This window comes from Microtus pennsylvanicus, chromosome 14, assembly GCF_037038515.1.
Source record: "Microtus pennsylvanicus isolate mMicPen1 chromosome 14, mMicPen1.hap1, whole genome shotgun sequence".
NCBI classification, from domain to species: domain Eukaryota; kingdom Metazoa; phylum Chordata; class Mammalia; order Rodentia; family Cricetidae; genus Microtus; species Microtus pennsylvanicus.
In genome coordinates, this window is record NC_134592.1 from 9,576,299 (window position 1) to 9,592,016 (window position 15,718).

Sequence of the window (15,718 nt, forward strand, 5' to 3'; positions counted from 1 at the left end):
GTGTGGCACCTCCATGTCACACTCCACTTACTGCCATCACCAAGTCCCACCCAATCAAGCTCTCAGAAGACCGTGAAGAACAATTCTTAGAAAGACATCTCCTCAGCAAGGTGTCAGATGGCCTCCTGGGCTCTCAGCCCAATGGGACCGGCTTATGAAGCACAGAAGCGGGCCTGGGAAGGGCCCATGTGTCTTCCAGTAATTTGGACTTAGAAAAAGCAGAAACACATTTAAACTGGAATAGGAAAAAGTCCAGCACCTAACAAGGTCAGATTCCTGGCACCCAATCAAAGTTACCAACCAGGCAAAGGAGAAAACAACAGCCGCTCAGAAAAGAGAACATAATAGAAGAAGTCCTGGAAGTGGCCAGATGACGAGAGGAGCCAGGGGATGGAGAACAGATGAGAGCCGAGAAAACAGAGGTGGCAATGAGCGTGAGGAGGAACAAAGAGAAGTAGAATTTCAAAGATTCAAACCAAGCTTGTAGATAGAGCTAAAACAAAGTATTTGGAGGCCTGTGAAATGATTAGCTTGGTAAAGGCATGTCTTATGTTCTATAGCTGTGAAGAGGCACTGTGATCACACAGCTCATTAAGGGAAGCATTTCACTGCGGCTGGATTATAGAGGTTTAGCCCCTTATCATCATGGCAGGGAGCGTGGCAGCAGGCAGGCAGACGTGGCGCTGGAGAGGTAGATGAGAATTCTACATCTGGATCCGCAGGCAGCAGGAAGAGAGGGAGACTTTGGGCCTGGCTTGAGCATTCGAAACTTCAGCGCCCACCCCCAGTGACACACTTCCTGGAACAAGGCTATACTACCCCAGCAAGGCCACACTTCCTAATCCATTCATATAGTGCCACTCCCTGGTGATCAAGCATTCAAATCTATGAGCCTATGTGGGCCATTCTTAGTCAAACCACCCAGAAAACAAGCCCTCCGATCACTGTGAGCTTAAGTTTCCAACAGCAGACCACACCTGGTGTGTTGCACAGATTTATGTCACAAACTAGAGCTCTCCAAAAGAAGACAAGCTCATTTGAGAAGACACCTCCGCAAGATCCAGCTGTGGGGCATTTTCTTATGAACTGATTGATGTGGAAGGGCCCAGACCCTTGTGGGTGGTTCCATACCTGGACCGCTGGGCCTTGGTTCTATAAGGTAGTGGACTGAGCAAGCCATGAGGAGCAAGCCAGTAAGCAGCATCAGCTCCTGCTTCGAGTTTCCTGCCCTGTCTTAACTCCTGTCCTGACCTCCCTCAGTGAAGAAGTATAAGCCAAATAAACCCTTTCCTCCCCAACTTGCTTTTTGATTGGGGTGTTTCCTCACAGCAATAGAAACCCAAGCTAAGACACCTGGAAAGCACAAAACATCCGGATGCTGTCACAGACTTCTAAGTAACCCACAAGTCATGGGAAAAATCACAACGGATTATAAAATGGTTTCTTGGGGCTAGTGAGATGACAGGCAGAGTGTTGGTTTGAGTGAGAATGGCCCCCACAGGCTCATGTGTTTGTTAGTAGAACTGTTTAGGAAGGATTAGGAGTTGTGTTCTTGTTGAAAGAGGTATGTCACTGGGGATAAATTTTGTGGTCTCAAAGCCCATGCCAAGCCTCCCTCCCTCTCTGTCTCTGTCTCTGTCTCTCTGTCTGTCTCTCTCTGTCTCTGTCTTTGTCTCTCTCTGTCTCTCTCTCTCTCTGTCTCTCTCGGATGTGAGCTCTCAGCTACTGCTCCAATAGCATGCTTGCCTGCTTGTTGCCATGCTCCCCACCATGATGGTTATGGACTCAACCTCTGAAACTGTGAGCAAGCCCCCAATCAACCGCTTGCTTTCATAAGTTGCCTTGATCATGGTGTCTCTTCACAACAATAGAACAGTGACTAAGACAGGCAGTAAGGGTACCTGCCAGCAAGCCTTCACCCAAATTCAATTTCCCAACACGGCTCTTGATCTCTGGTGTCTGCAAGGCCTTTGATGGTAATAGAAACACAGGATATCAGCACAGACCCCGGCTACAGTAGGGCCACAAACCCTGACATGGCCCTCAGCAGCAGCTCTGTCCTGAATGTCACCATGATCTTGTGTAGCAGCACAGGCCACTCAGATCTGGATGCTTCCTGCTCTTGGACATCAACTTGGACTCAGGTAGCTTACCTGACCCTGGGCATCCTCATGGTGCTTGGCGGCAACAGGTGCCCATACATCAATCCAGACCCTGGCTGCTCTAGGGCCACGGACCCTGACATGGCTCTCAACAGCATCCTGGGCCCAGATAACCCCTTGACTCCCGATGGCAGTGCAATCTACCCATATCCGTATAACCCCTGCTAAGACAGCAAATCTTAAACATTGACCTACCCACAGACGGGTGGATCCCAGTGTAATAAATAGCACGGGTCATGTGGAGTCAAGAAAACTTGTCTCCTCTATACATGAGCAACATCATATAAATGGCCACCTATCAAAATGACTTTGGTGACAATTCACATACAGAACTCAAAAGACAGATTTTAAAAAATCGAAAGGTGTGACAGCATAGACCTTTCATCCCAGCACTCAGGAGGCAGAAGCAGAAAGACCTCTGTGAGTTTGAGGTCAGCCTGGTCTACACAGCAAGTTTCAGTCTATCCAGGGCTACATAGACTCTGTCTCAAAAAACTCAAAGAAGACCCCAATATTTTTCAAGAGAGCACAAACAGACAACTGAGGAAATAAGGAAGTCAGCCTACAATATGAAAATAAAACTTAGTAAAGAGATGGAAATCCTGAAGGAAATCCAAAGCAAAATGGTGATGGTATTGAAGCAACACCATAGGGCAAGTCACAAGTTCAGTGAGGCCCTGGAAAGATGGCTCTGATTTTCCAGAGGACCCAGGTTCCACTCCCAGCACCTATATGGCAGCTCACAACCGTCTATAACTTCAGTTTCAGGGGATCCAACTCTGTCTTCTGGCCTCTGTGGGTGCTGCATGCATGCGGTGCACAGATGTGCATGCAGGTGAAGCACTCGCACACATGAAGGTTTTAAAATTTCATTAAATCTCAAAAAGTATTCTATTTTAAAAACAAAAAAGCCCAGCAGAAAGCCTCACCAATAAAATGAATCATGTGGAAGACAAGATATATCAGGATATGAAGAGAAAATAGAGACTCTGGATTATTTAGTCATGGTCCAAGACAAAAAACATTATTTTACATCCTGACTGCAGTTTCCCCTCCCTCCTCTCCCCCTAGTTCCTCCCCCACCTCCTTTCTATGCCTCCCCAATCCACTCCTCCTCTGTTTCTGTTCAGAAAGGGGCAGGCCTCCCAAGGGTGTCAACAAAGCATGGCATAGCAAATTGAAGCAAGACTAAGCTCTTCCCCCTGTATTAAGACTGGGTGAGGCAATCCAGTATGAGAAAGAGGTTACAAGAGCCAGCCAAAGCATTAAGGACAGTCTCTGCTTCCATTGTTTGGAGTCCTACAAGTAGATCAAGCTACACAACTGTCACATGTGTGTAGAGGGCCTAGCTTGGTTCCATGCAGGCTCCCTGGTTATTGGTTCAGACTCTGTGAGTTCCTATGATCCAGGTTAATTGTTTCTGTGGGTTTTCTTGTGATGTCCTTGACCCCTCTGGCTCCTACAATCCTTCCTCCCTCTCTTGAACAGGATTTCCCAAGCTCTGCCTAATGTTCGGCTGCATCTCTGCATCTGTTTCTCTCGGTTACTGGATGAAGGCTCTCTGATGACGTTTGGGTTAGTCACCAATCTGATCATAGGAGATGATCAGTGGAGGCTACGTTTCCACTGCTTCTAGGAGTCTTAGCTGGGGCCATCCTTACAGATTCATAAGAGATCTCTTCTATTTCCCCTTTGCAGAGTGATTTGTTTCCCCCTTGGGCCCGCCCTCCTTGTAACCTAGCCTCTCTGGGTCTGTAGGTTGTAGCATGGTCCTCCTTTATTTTACAGTAAAATAAATATGAGTGAGTACATACCATGTTTGTCTTTCTGGGTCTGAATTATCTCACTCAGGATTTTTTCTAGTTTCGTTCATTTACCTTCAAATTTTATGATGTCATTGTTTTTAACAGCTGAATAATGCTCCATTGTATAAATGTACCACATTTTCTTTATCCAATTTTCAACTGAGCGGCATCTAGGTTGTTCCCAGGTTCTGGTTATTACAAATAAAGTTGCTAAAAATATAGTTGAGCAAGTATCCTTGTGCTATAATTGAGCATCCTTTTTGGGTATATGCCCAAGAGTGGTATAGCTGGGTCTTGAGGTAGACTGATTATCAATTTTCTGAAAAGCTGCCATATTGATTTTCAAAGTGGCTGAACAAGTTTGCACTCTCACCAGCAATGGAGGAGTGTTTCTCTTACTCCACATCATCTCCAGCATAAGCTATCATCAGTGTTTCTTATCTTAGCCATTTTGGCAGGTGTAAGATAGAAGCTCAGAGTCATTTTGATTTGCATTTCCTTGATATCTAGGAATGTTGAACATCTCTTTAAATGGCTTTCAGCCATTTGACGTTCTTCTCTTGAGAATTCTCTGGTTAGATCTGTATCTGTGTTTTAACTGGATTATTTGTTTTTGGTTTTGGTTGTTAAGATAGGTTTTTCTCTGTGCAATAGCCCTGGCTGTCCTGGAACTTAGTTTGTAGACCAGGCTGGCCTTGAACTCACCACCACTGCCTGGCAATTATTTGGTATTTTGATGTCTAGTCTCTTGAGTTTTTTGTATATTTTGAAGATCAGCCTTCTGTTGGATGTGGGGTTGGTGAAGATCTTTTCCCATTCCTTAGGCTGCCATTTTGTCCTATTTACAGTGTCCTTTGCCTTATAGAAGGTTTTCAGTTTCATGAGGTCCCATTTATTAATAGCAAAGGCAAAAATGTTAATGTATAATCAGAACATGCAGAAACTCTAGGACTTCCTAAAGAGGCAAAGTCCATGTAGTATGGGCACATAGGAAAATAAGTTTCAGGCAAAATGCATAAAACATACTTTAATAGAATCAAAGAAGAAAATTTCCCTAATCTGGAAAACTAGGAGCCCATCTAGATACAGAGGGTACAAAGAACACCACACCGATAGGACCATAGATGAAACTACCCTTGCTGTATTATAACCAAAACATTAAACGTACAGAACAACATCAAAGTATACCGAAAGCAGCACAAGAGAAGAGTCAATTTACATACAAAGATGGCACAGTCGGAATAGCTGCCGACCTTTCAACCCAAACCATGAAAATAAGAAGGGATAGAACTGATGTCTTCCCAATTCCAAAAGACCACAACTGCCAAATCAATCTAATATACCCAGCAAAACTCCCCATCATAATCAGCAGCACAACATCATAAAGGCAGGCTAAAGGAATTCATGAGTAACCAAGCTTGCCCTACAGAAGATGCTGGAAGGGATACTTCAGTCTGAAGAGAAAGATTAACACACTCAAGGGGTTTCACTAGGGAAAACTAAATGACGGGAAAGGCACGATTAAACAAAAGGAGACAAAGAAGGCCCCCAAACACTACAAAATCAACAAAAGGACAAAGAACAACACACACTGTCTTAGTCGGGGTTCGGCTGCTAAGAAGGCATCATGACCATAGCAACTCTTAAGAAGGAAAACGTTTAATTGTGGCTGACTTACAGGTTCAGAGATTTAGTCCATTATTGTCATGGGGGAAGCATGATGACTTGCAGGTAGACATGGTGCTGGAGAGAAGTAACTGAATGTTCTACATCTGGATCAGCAAGCAGCAGGAGGAGAGAGACACTGAGTGTGGCTTGAGCATTTTAGACCCCAAAGCCCACCCCCAGTGGCACACTTCCTCCCACAAGACCACACTTCCAATAATGTCACTCCCTATGAGTCTGTTGAGAGCCATAGACTCAAAAATAATGAAGACATACTTTAAAATTTTTATTCCACTAAACTAGAAAAATCTAAAAGAAATAGATGAATTTCTAGATGCATATGACCTATCAAAGTTGAAGCAAGAGAAAGTAAATAATTTAAATAGACTTATAACAACCAGTGACACAGAAGCAGTGGTTTAAAATATTGCAACTAAAGCAGCCCAGGTCCTGGTGGATATGGTGCAGAGTTCTGCCAGGTCTTCAAAGAAGAGCCAATACCAATACTACCTAAATTATTCTGTAAACCAGAAATTGAAAGAACACACCCAAACTCTTTATTAAAGCCAAGGTTCCCCTGATACCAAAACCAGATACTGATCCAACAATAAAAGAGAACCACAGATTCTCTTGCTTGTGAGAATCATCAGCTTGCTGATGAGCATAGTCCATAAACTCTGAAACTTCTAGAAGAGTTGGGAGTGCACCTTAGGATATAGGTTTAGGCGGATAGGACTCTGGTTGCCCAGGGAATGAGACCAAAGATCCAATAATCAGCAGGCAGGACCTTGTGAAATGACAAAGCCTCTGCACCACATGAAGACTGTTAAACAACTGAAGAGGCCACAGATGGGGTGAGAAAGTCCTTTCCAGTCACGCATCTGACAGAGGATCTGTCTCCAGAGTAAACAAGGAACTCAAAAACTAAACACCAAGTAACCAAGCTACCAATTAAAGTGTGGGCTATAGAACAGAACAGGGGCTTCTCAGAAGAGGAAATACAAGTGGCTAGGAAATATTTTTTTAAAGCGTTCAGCATCCTTAGCCATCAGGGAAATGCAGATTAAAACTACCTTGCGATTTCATCTCACCCCAGTCAAAATGGCCAAGATTAAGAACATATAAGACAACATTTTATATTTAGCAATTTAATTTTATTCGCCTGTAAAGGAAAATAGCATTATTAAATTTTCAGGCAAATGGATGGAGCTAGAAAATGTTACATTGAATGAGGCAATCTAGATGCAGCAAGATAAATGTCACATGCTCTTATGCGTTTGTGGAGCTTAGCATGAAATCTTTAGGTCTGTGTGTTTAATAAGGAGTGTCTGTGAGATCCAGGAAACTAGAAAGATCTCAGGTGGGGAGGGGAGGTGGTAGAGCAGAGGTGACATGAAGAGGGAGGTAGAGCAGTGGGGACAGGGATCAAAGAATAAGGCAGAGGAGTGGGAGGGGAAGGGAAGAGGTGCTTAACACTAAGGATGCTTTAAAAACTGCATTTTATTTTATAAATTTCATAAATAGATGCATGGATAGATAGATGATTGATAGATAGATAGATGATAGATATTAATAGTTTTAAAAGTCTAATTGAAGTTGCCCTACACAGAGGGTTGTAGTCCTGCCAGAAGCAAGAGGAGGCCAAACAAGGAGCTCAGTGCTGGGTGTGGGATACCTCACCTCAAGTCATTGATCAGAGATATTTTGGAGACTTCCCCTCCCTCCCCAAAAAACTAATAGAGTCTATTGCCATTCCTCTTGTTTGCCCACCAGAACATGATGGTAATATTCTACTGCTGAAGAGACCACAGGACATGAAGAAATCAAGTCAGTACTGGCCAGGGGGCTTTCTCCTTACTGGCTAACTTTCACAGTACTAGAAGATGCTATACAGGGGTGGGGGTGACATCACCAGTATTACCTGTCTGTGAACCCAGTGAACTACAATAATGACCAGTACGGCAAAATACAATCATGGGTACAATAATGGCCCAGATGTGGGTAACCAACTGCCTTCTGGTTGGATTTAAAGCCTGCTCCATGTCAGCTACTGTGAATCTGGTCAACAGCCCATAACTGGGGTGCACATAGGGGCCAGGATGAACCTACTACTATTTTTTTCTGCGAAATGGACACAGTATCAAATCACTCTAAATTCGTATCTGTATGCCTTGAGGTAGATACCACTCAGATCTCATCAGAGAAATTTCTCCATGCAGTAGACAGTGCTTAACACAGAGAACAAGCGTCAGTGGAGAGTTCCAGCCACAACTGGAACATCTATTTTATCTCCCCCACCCCCACACGTCTCAGGGACCATCACAGACAGGAAAGGGTTGAAGACCGTAGGAGTTAGAGATTATGGAAGTCTGGAGGGAAGCCATATTTTCTGGACACGATAGAACCACTGTGTTCATGGATGACGGCAGATCTGTGAGTATACAGGCAGCACAAATTGAACTCAGTGAGTAATTTGTTTTTTAATCTAAGGCTCTAAGTGATATGGGAAGAAACAGAGTCTTTGAGGATGAATATGATCAAAGTACATTGTATGAAATTTTCAAAAAATTAATAAAACACTATATTTAAAAATAAAAGGAAGGGGAGGAGGGAAGAAGGAGAAGGTTGAGGAGAACTTGAGGGAAAGGGGTAGTCGAGATGGAGGAAGAACAGAGATGAGAGTAAGGAATGAGATATCTTGATTGAGGGAGCCATTATGGGGTTAGCAAGAACCCTGGCTCTAGAAAAATACCTAGGAATCCACAAGGATGACCCCAGCTAAGACCCTAAGCAATAGAGGAGAGGTGACTAAACTGGCCTTGTCCTGCAGTCAGACTGATGAATATCTTAAATATCACCAAGAACTTTCATCCAGCAACTGATGGAAACAGAGGCAGAGACCCACATAGGAGCACTGGACTGAGCTCCCAAGGTCCAGTTGAAGAGTGGAAGGAATGAGAATATGAGCAAAGAGGTCAAGACCGTGAAGGATTTATCCACTGAAACAGCTTACCTGAGCTAATGGAAACTCACCAACTCCAGCCAGACTGGGAAGGAACAAGCATAGGACCAAACTAGTCACCCTGAATGTGGTTGACAGTTGTATGGCTGGGGCAGACTGAGGGGCCACTGGCAGTGGCGCTGGGATTTATCTCTACTGCATGTACTGGCTTTTTGGGATTCTATTCTCTTTGGAACTATACCTTGCTCAGCATAGATGTAGGAGGGAGGACCCTGGACCTTCCACAAAGCGAAGTGCCTTACCCTCTCTGAGGAGTGGATGCGGGTAGAGTTGGAGGGTGTGTGGAGGGAATGGAAGGAGGGGAGGGAGTGGGAATTTGGATTGATATTTTTTAATCTAATAAATTAAAAAAATAAATAATAAAAATAAACACATTTAAAGGCAATGTTTTCTTGCATGAAAATAGTAAAAACGTGGCACATAAAAAATGAAGCTGCAAGGATGATTTTAGGGAGAGTTCTCATACAAAAGTGCTTATATGATAATGAAGAAAGAGAGCCTGGTGTGGTGCATGTGCATCGCGGTGCTTGGAAGCTGGAGGCAAAAGGATCAGGTATTTAGGGCTATCCTTGGTTACTTAGTGAGTTAGAGGACAGGCTGGGCTACATGAAACTAAGCCTCAACTGCCCCACACCCCATCCAAATAAAAAAAAAATCCTAAGTAAGTAGATTTATTTTTTAAAAAAAAAGTGGCAAGAGCAGAAGTCAGTAAAATGGAAAACTCAAAACAACAGGAAAATCAGTTAAATCAAACATTGGTTCTTGAAGGGGCAAGAAGCTAAGGGTGTAGTTCAACAGCAAAATGCTTGACTAGGATGCTAGAACCCTAGGGTCTATTCCCAGCACCACAGGGATGGTGAGGAGAGGGAAGAGAAGAAATGATCAATAAAGAGAACTGCTGTCATTGCTGATAGGAAGGGGGAGAGGGGAGGGAGAGAGGAAAGGAGGGAGAGAGGGAGGGAGGGAGGGAGGGAGGGAGGGAGGGAGGGAGGGAGGGAGAGAACGAATTACCAGTACCAGTACTGGGGAGAGCTGAGACACTGAGGATCCTGCCGATGTGGAAAGATAACAAGGGAATATTTTAAATAACTTCATGCTGGTGAATTTGATACCTTAGGTGAACCAGAAAAAAAAAATCAAAAGGAATTTATAGCCAACCAACATTCATTAGAGAAATGGCATTTTAGTCTAAAAATTGTCTACAAAGAAATTTCCAGAGGCTATCAATTTGAGAGGAAGTAGGGGGAAGGGTTGGAGGAAGAAATGGGAAGGGGGAAGTGATGCAATTATATTTTAATTAAAAACTTCTTTTTTAAAAGAACGCAAAGCTCCTCAAGACCTGAGGCAGTGAACTTCAAGATATGAGAGAAAAAAGAAATTTCCAGATCCGGATGACTTTTCTGGCAAAACCACCAAAGTCTTAATGAAGACATGGGAGTTATTCTATTGGAACGCTTTCAAAAACTCAAAGAGGAAAAGTTTTCAACTGGTTTTTTGAGGCTAATGTTATCTCAGTACCAAAGCAAGACAGCCACATTAAAGAAAAGAAGGCTACAGAACAGACACAGAAAATGTTCAGAAAATATTTGCATATTGCGGGCCAGGGTGGCAGTTACAAGAGTCAGTGAGTGCTTGCTTCAGGAACAGGTTTGGACCCCTGCCCCCTTATAATCCTAGAGCTGGGGAGGTGGAGGCAGGTGGATCCCTGAGGATAGCTAGCCAACCAGCTAAGACAAATGGATGGGTCCCAGGGCCCAGTGAGAGACCTGGTCTCAAAAGGCAAGGTGGACAGTTTCTGAGGAACAGCACCCAAGATTGACCTCTGACCTCTCTGTGCACCATGCAAGCGCATATGCTCCTACACCTGTGCCACACACACACACACACACACACACACACACACGTGTGCATACACACAAATATCTTCAAACTGAATTCAGTAGAATACAAAAAGAATGACATCCATCCCTGTTGAAAACAGAGATTATCTCAGCCATACAAGGATGGTTCAACATCTGAATATTCATGGAATCCAACGTGTTAACAAACTAAACACCAATGATTGTCTTGAGAGATACAAAGTAACTTTTCGAGAAGCTTCCCAGTCCATTCCTAAAGATTCAGTAAGGCAGGCTAGAAGAGCCCTGCACTGGTAAGTTTTCTGTCAACTTGACACTAGCTAGCATCTTTATGGAAGAAGGAACCTCAGTTGAGTAAACACCTCCATCAGATTGACCTGTAGGGCAATTCTGACAGGCATTTTCCTGGTTAATGATTGATATGAGAGAGTCCAGCCCACTGTGGGCAGTGCCATCCCTGGGAAGGTGGTTCCTGGGTTACAGTAGAAAGCAAACTGAGAAAGCCGTGGGAAGCAATCCAGGAAGCAGCATTCCTCTGTGGCCTCTGCTTCAGTTCCTACCCCCAGGTTCCTGCCTTGAGCTCCTGCCCTGACTTCCCTCAATGACAGACTGCAAGCTGTAAGACACCCACCCCCAGACTGCTTTTGGTTGTGGTCTTTATCTGGACAGTTGTCTATAGCCGAGACCTTTAAGCTTGTCCCAGGCAAGGCTGGCCACTCCCACCACTTCTCCCAGGCATTATATCAGAGCCCTAGACAGGGCAGGAAAGCAAGGAATTGAGAAAAGTCATAAACCGCAGAATAGAAATTAGGCTGCCCTTGCGTGTCGATGGCATTCTGTGGTGATGGGATGACTATGCTTTGTCCCCGTGTTGAAATAGCATCACCCTGACAGTTAGGAGGAAAGACTTTGAAAGCAGATTTGCCATCAGGGGGTTGGTGCTGGGGATGGAGATTCAGGCCTCATGCATGCCAGGTAACTCTTTACCACTGAGCTACACCCTCAGGCCAGCCCTCTATTAAGGGACGGAGTTAATTCCCACCAGAGCCAACTCTTGCTTTGGGGACTGGATTAGTTTCTAGAGTAGTAGGTGGCCTGGACCAGGGACCCTTGGGTTCTTTCTCTTCTCCCTTCCCCATGTGAGAGTCCTGCCAGCACCCTGCTACCTAGAAACCTCCAAAACCATGAGCCAGATAAACTTCTTTCCTTATTCATCATCTGAACCCATTTTATTGTTGCAGCTACAGAACGCAGACTGAGACAGTCACCCATATAAATGTCGCTAAGAGCTTTACAAAGAGATCCTGCTACATCAGCAAGGTTGTAGGCATGAAATGGACTAATAGGTAGACATGGTATCAGCAACAACTGCTTAGAAATGCTGTCTTGGGTTTTCCCCCTCTCTTTTTTCTCATTTTTTATTAATTAAATCTATTAATTTATTTTACATCCTGACCACAATTTTCTCCCTCCCCTCCCTCCTACCTTTCCTCCCCCCCCCCCATCACTTCTCCTCTGTTTCTGCTCAGAAAAGGACCGGCCACCCATGGATGTCAGTAAAACATGACATTTCAAGTTGAGGCAGGACCAAGCACCTCCCTTTGTACCAAGGCTGGACAATGCAACCCAGCATGAGAATTAGGTTCCCAAAAACCCAGCCAAAGAGTTAGGAAAAGGCCTTGTTCCCACTGTCAGGAGTCCAAGTCCCACAGTAGACCAAATCACACATATGCAGAGGACTTAGGTCGGTCCCATGCAGGCTCCCTAGCTGCTGGTCCAGAATCTGTAAGCTCCTATGGGCCCAGGTAGTTGATTCTGTGGGTTCCCTTGTGATGACCTTGACACCCTTCCCCCACAACTTGTAAAATCCTTCCTCCCTCTCCTCAAGTGGATTCCCCAAGCTTGGCCCAATGCTTGGCCGTAGATTGCCACATCTGTTTCCATCAGTCGCTCGATGAAGGCTCTCTGATGACAACTGGAATAGCCACCAATCTGATCACAGGTTACTCATTCGCCATTGCTAGAAGTCCTAGCTGGGATCATCCCTGTAAATTCGCGGGAGTTGCCCCTGCATCAGGCCTCTACCTGACCCTGAAATGCCCACCCTTCCTAGTCATTTCTTTCATTATTCTCCCTCTTCATCACTGCTAACCCAATCCCTAATGTTCTCATCCCCACCTGCCCCCAGTTTACCCAGGAGATCTCTGTTATTTCCCCAGAAAAATCCATGTGTCCCTCTTTGGTCTCTCCTTGTTACCCAGCCTCTCTGGGACTGTGGATGTAGCCTGGTTATCCTTTACTTTACAGCTAATATCCACTCCTGAGTGACTACATACCATGTTTGTCTTTCAGGGTCTGGGTTACCTCACTCAAGATGATTTTTTTCTACTTCTATCAAATTTCCTGATATCATTGTTTAGAAAACCCGTATTAACACAAATTATTAGAGAAACTGGTAAGTGTGAACTTTATCACAATGAAAGCCTTCCTCTCAAATGACACTTAAGAAAGTGAAAAATCAAACCAAAGACTTTATAAGGTCTAGAATACAGAAAGAGCGTTACAACTAACAGAAACACAACCAACCCAATTAAAACACAGGCAAAAAAACTTGTGAAGTAGATTCCCCCTCGTGTCTGCTGTCCTGTGAAAATGGGAACTGAAAGCAGGTGGCTAAAAAGAACATGCCAAGAGTTGACAAGGATATGGAGCAACTACAGCGCTCAAGCTCTGTTAGCAGGAATGGAAGATGATTCCAGCATTTGGAAATGGCACTGCAGTTTCTGGACATAGCACCTACTGTGTGGTCCAGCTCTGCTCCAAGGTTCTTACCCAAAGGAAATCAAAGAACTGTGTCTACACATAGTGATTTGTGCATGGATGGTCATGGCGACTGTGTTTACAGTAGCCAAAGTAGAACTGGAAAAAGCCAGGTGTCAATTCATATAGGAATACATTTTAGAAACAATAGCATATCCAATGGAATACTACTCACCATTTTAAAATGATGAGCTATTGAGACCCATGCTTGGGTGAATCTCAGGCTGATGCATGCGCATGCACACGCACACACGCACACACGCACACACACACACACACACACACACACCATGCAAAAGAAGGGCACAGAAGAGTCTAAAGCATCCAAGGTAATCTGCAGTGATGGAGGCAGATCAGTAATACTGCTAGGGCGGAGGGAGGGGGCTTACTACAAGCACCAGAAAATGCTTGCAATTGACAGAAATCCACGTTCTCTTGATTGTGATGATGGTTTCTCGGCATCTGCATATGTCAAAACTTATCATGTTACACTGTAACTATGAGCTGTGTACTTCACGCCTCAATAAAGCTGTAACGCGCACAGCAGAAAGACTTCCAATAGGTTCCGCCTATTTCTGAGCCATTGTCTTCCAGCCTTGCCAGCAAGGGAGCCTCCTAGGCACACTGGGTCTCAGGAGGGGTATTACAGTCTCATTTTCCTATCTTCACACAGATAGCTGAAATAGCAGGAGCATCTCGAGGACAGGTGACATACCTGGAATCATCTTCCATTCCTGCTAACAGAGCTTGAGCGCTGCAATTGCTCCATACCTATGGGTAGCATAGTACATAGCCAGAGTATGTGTGCACAGTGAATCATGGGCACAGTTAAGGAGCTGTGTGTGTGTGTGTGTGTGTGTGTGTGTGTGTGTGTGTGTGTGTGTGTGGTATACCTGTGGACATATGCTTGTGCACACATGTGTGGGTGGGTACCTAAACATGTACAAAAGGCCAGGGGTTGAAGTTGAGTGTCTCCATCAGTCACTCTCCTCTTTTATTATTCTGAGACAGGGTCTCTCACTGCATCTGGAGCTCTCAGATTCAGCTAGACTGATGCCTCCCTGATGCTGGGATTAACACATGTGTACCACGTGTAAGGGATCCAAACTCATGTTCTTATTCATGCTTGTGGGGCAACCTCTTTACCATCCGAATTTTCTCCCTAATCTCCTTATTTATTTAAGTTGGAATTGAGCCAAGAAATCCCATTTTTATTCTGACCATTTTTTTCATCACTCGTGAAACCTTAAGGCCATGATCTACCCCAGGGCAAGGATGGGCCAGTTGAACTCAGAATTTAGGTCAGGCCTGGTAAACGCCAAGTTCAGGTTCCCCTGTCCCTTGAGGTGCATGACCAGCCAGAGAAAAGCAAGAATGAGGGTGCCAAGGAGAGGAATAAATCTAGGTGGCCCTAAGGCCCTGATATAAGGAGATCAATTGTAAGATGGGGCAGAGGGCAAGGCTGACTTTGGAACAGGCAGATCCCCGTGCCAAAGCAGCCTACCTCTTAGGAGTGCCCAAGGATCTTGGTAAAAGCTTAGCAGAGGTTGCCTTCAGAGCTGATGCTTGGTTTCCTTGAGTGCTGGAGCCCTCACTACTTGCAGCCAAACTTTTTGCCCTGAGTCATCAAAAGTTCTTTATTCTAAGTCTAAGGTCTGTCAATCTTCCTTCCTTCCTTCCTTCCTTCCTTCCTTCCTTCCTTCCTTCCTTCTTTCCTTCCTTCCTTCCTTTCATAACTGTCCCATTTTTAAAGAGAAAGTCTCATGTTCTAGGCTTGTGTTTCCCACCCTGCTCCAACCTCTGGCCATACAGGAACAGCACTCTGGGCCTCTAAGCCTCACCTCTGGCCACAGAATGCTGAAGGTGCAACACCTATTTGTGTCCCTATCTCCAGATCAAACTGTCCTGAGATAAACACTCCATCAGCCTCCCTTGCTACAGACAGCCTTGGCCCTTGCCACCCCTGACTGTTTTGAGTCTGTTGAGCCCAGTGGCTATTCCGAGCTTGGACATGGAGCAGTCAGATCACTGCTGACTCCCATCCCAATACCCCTTTTAAGGTGGTCCCGGGGGCTGTGGGTGTCTCCATGAGCTGTGTGCCTGGGAGTCCTTCTAGGGAGTTCCTTTAGGGCCCTTTCTCCCGGTGTGTGAATCTGGGAATTAAGCCAACATTCTGGTTGGGGGGTCACTAGTATAGTGTCCAGAGAAAGAGACAGTAAGGCTGGGAATAGCCCTGCCAACCTGCAGGCACCAGAGGAGGCTGGTGGCCGAACTCTGCCCACCAGCTCAGCCAAGGCTTTTTTCCTGCCTCCTGCCATCCAGTCCCACTGGAATAGACCAATCCTGTCCCCAGCACAACTCCAGAACTCTTAGGACTGACAGGCT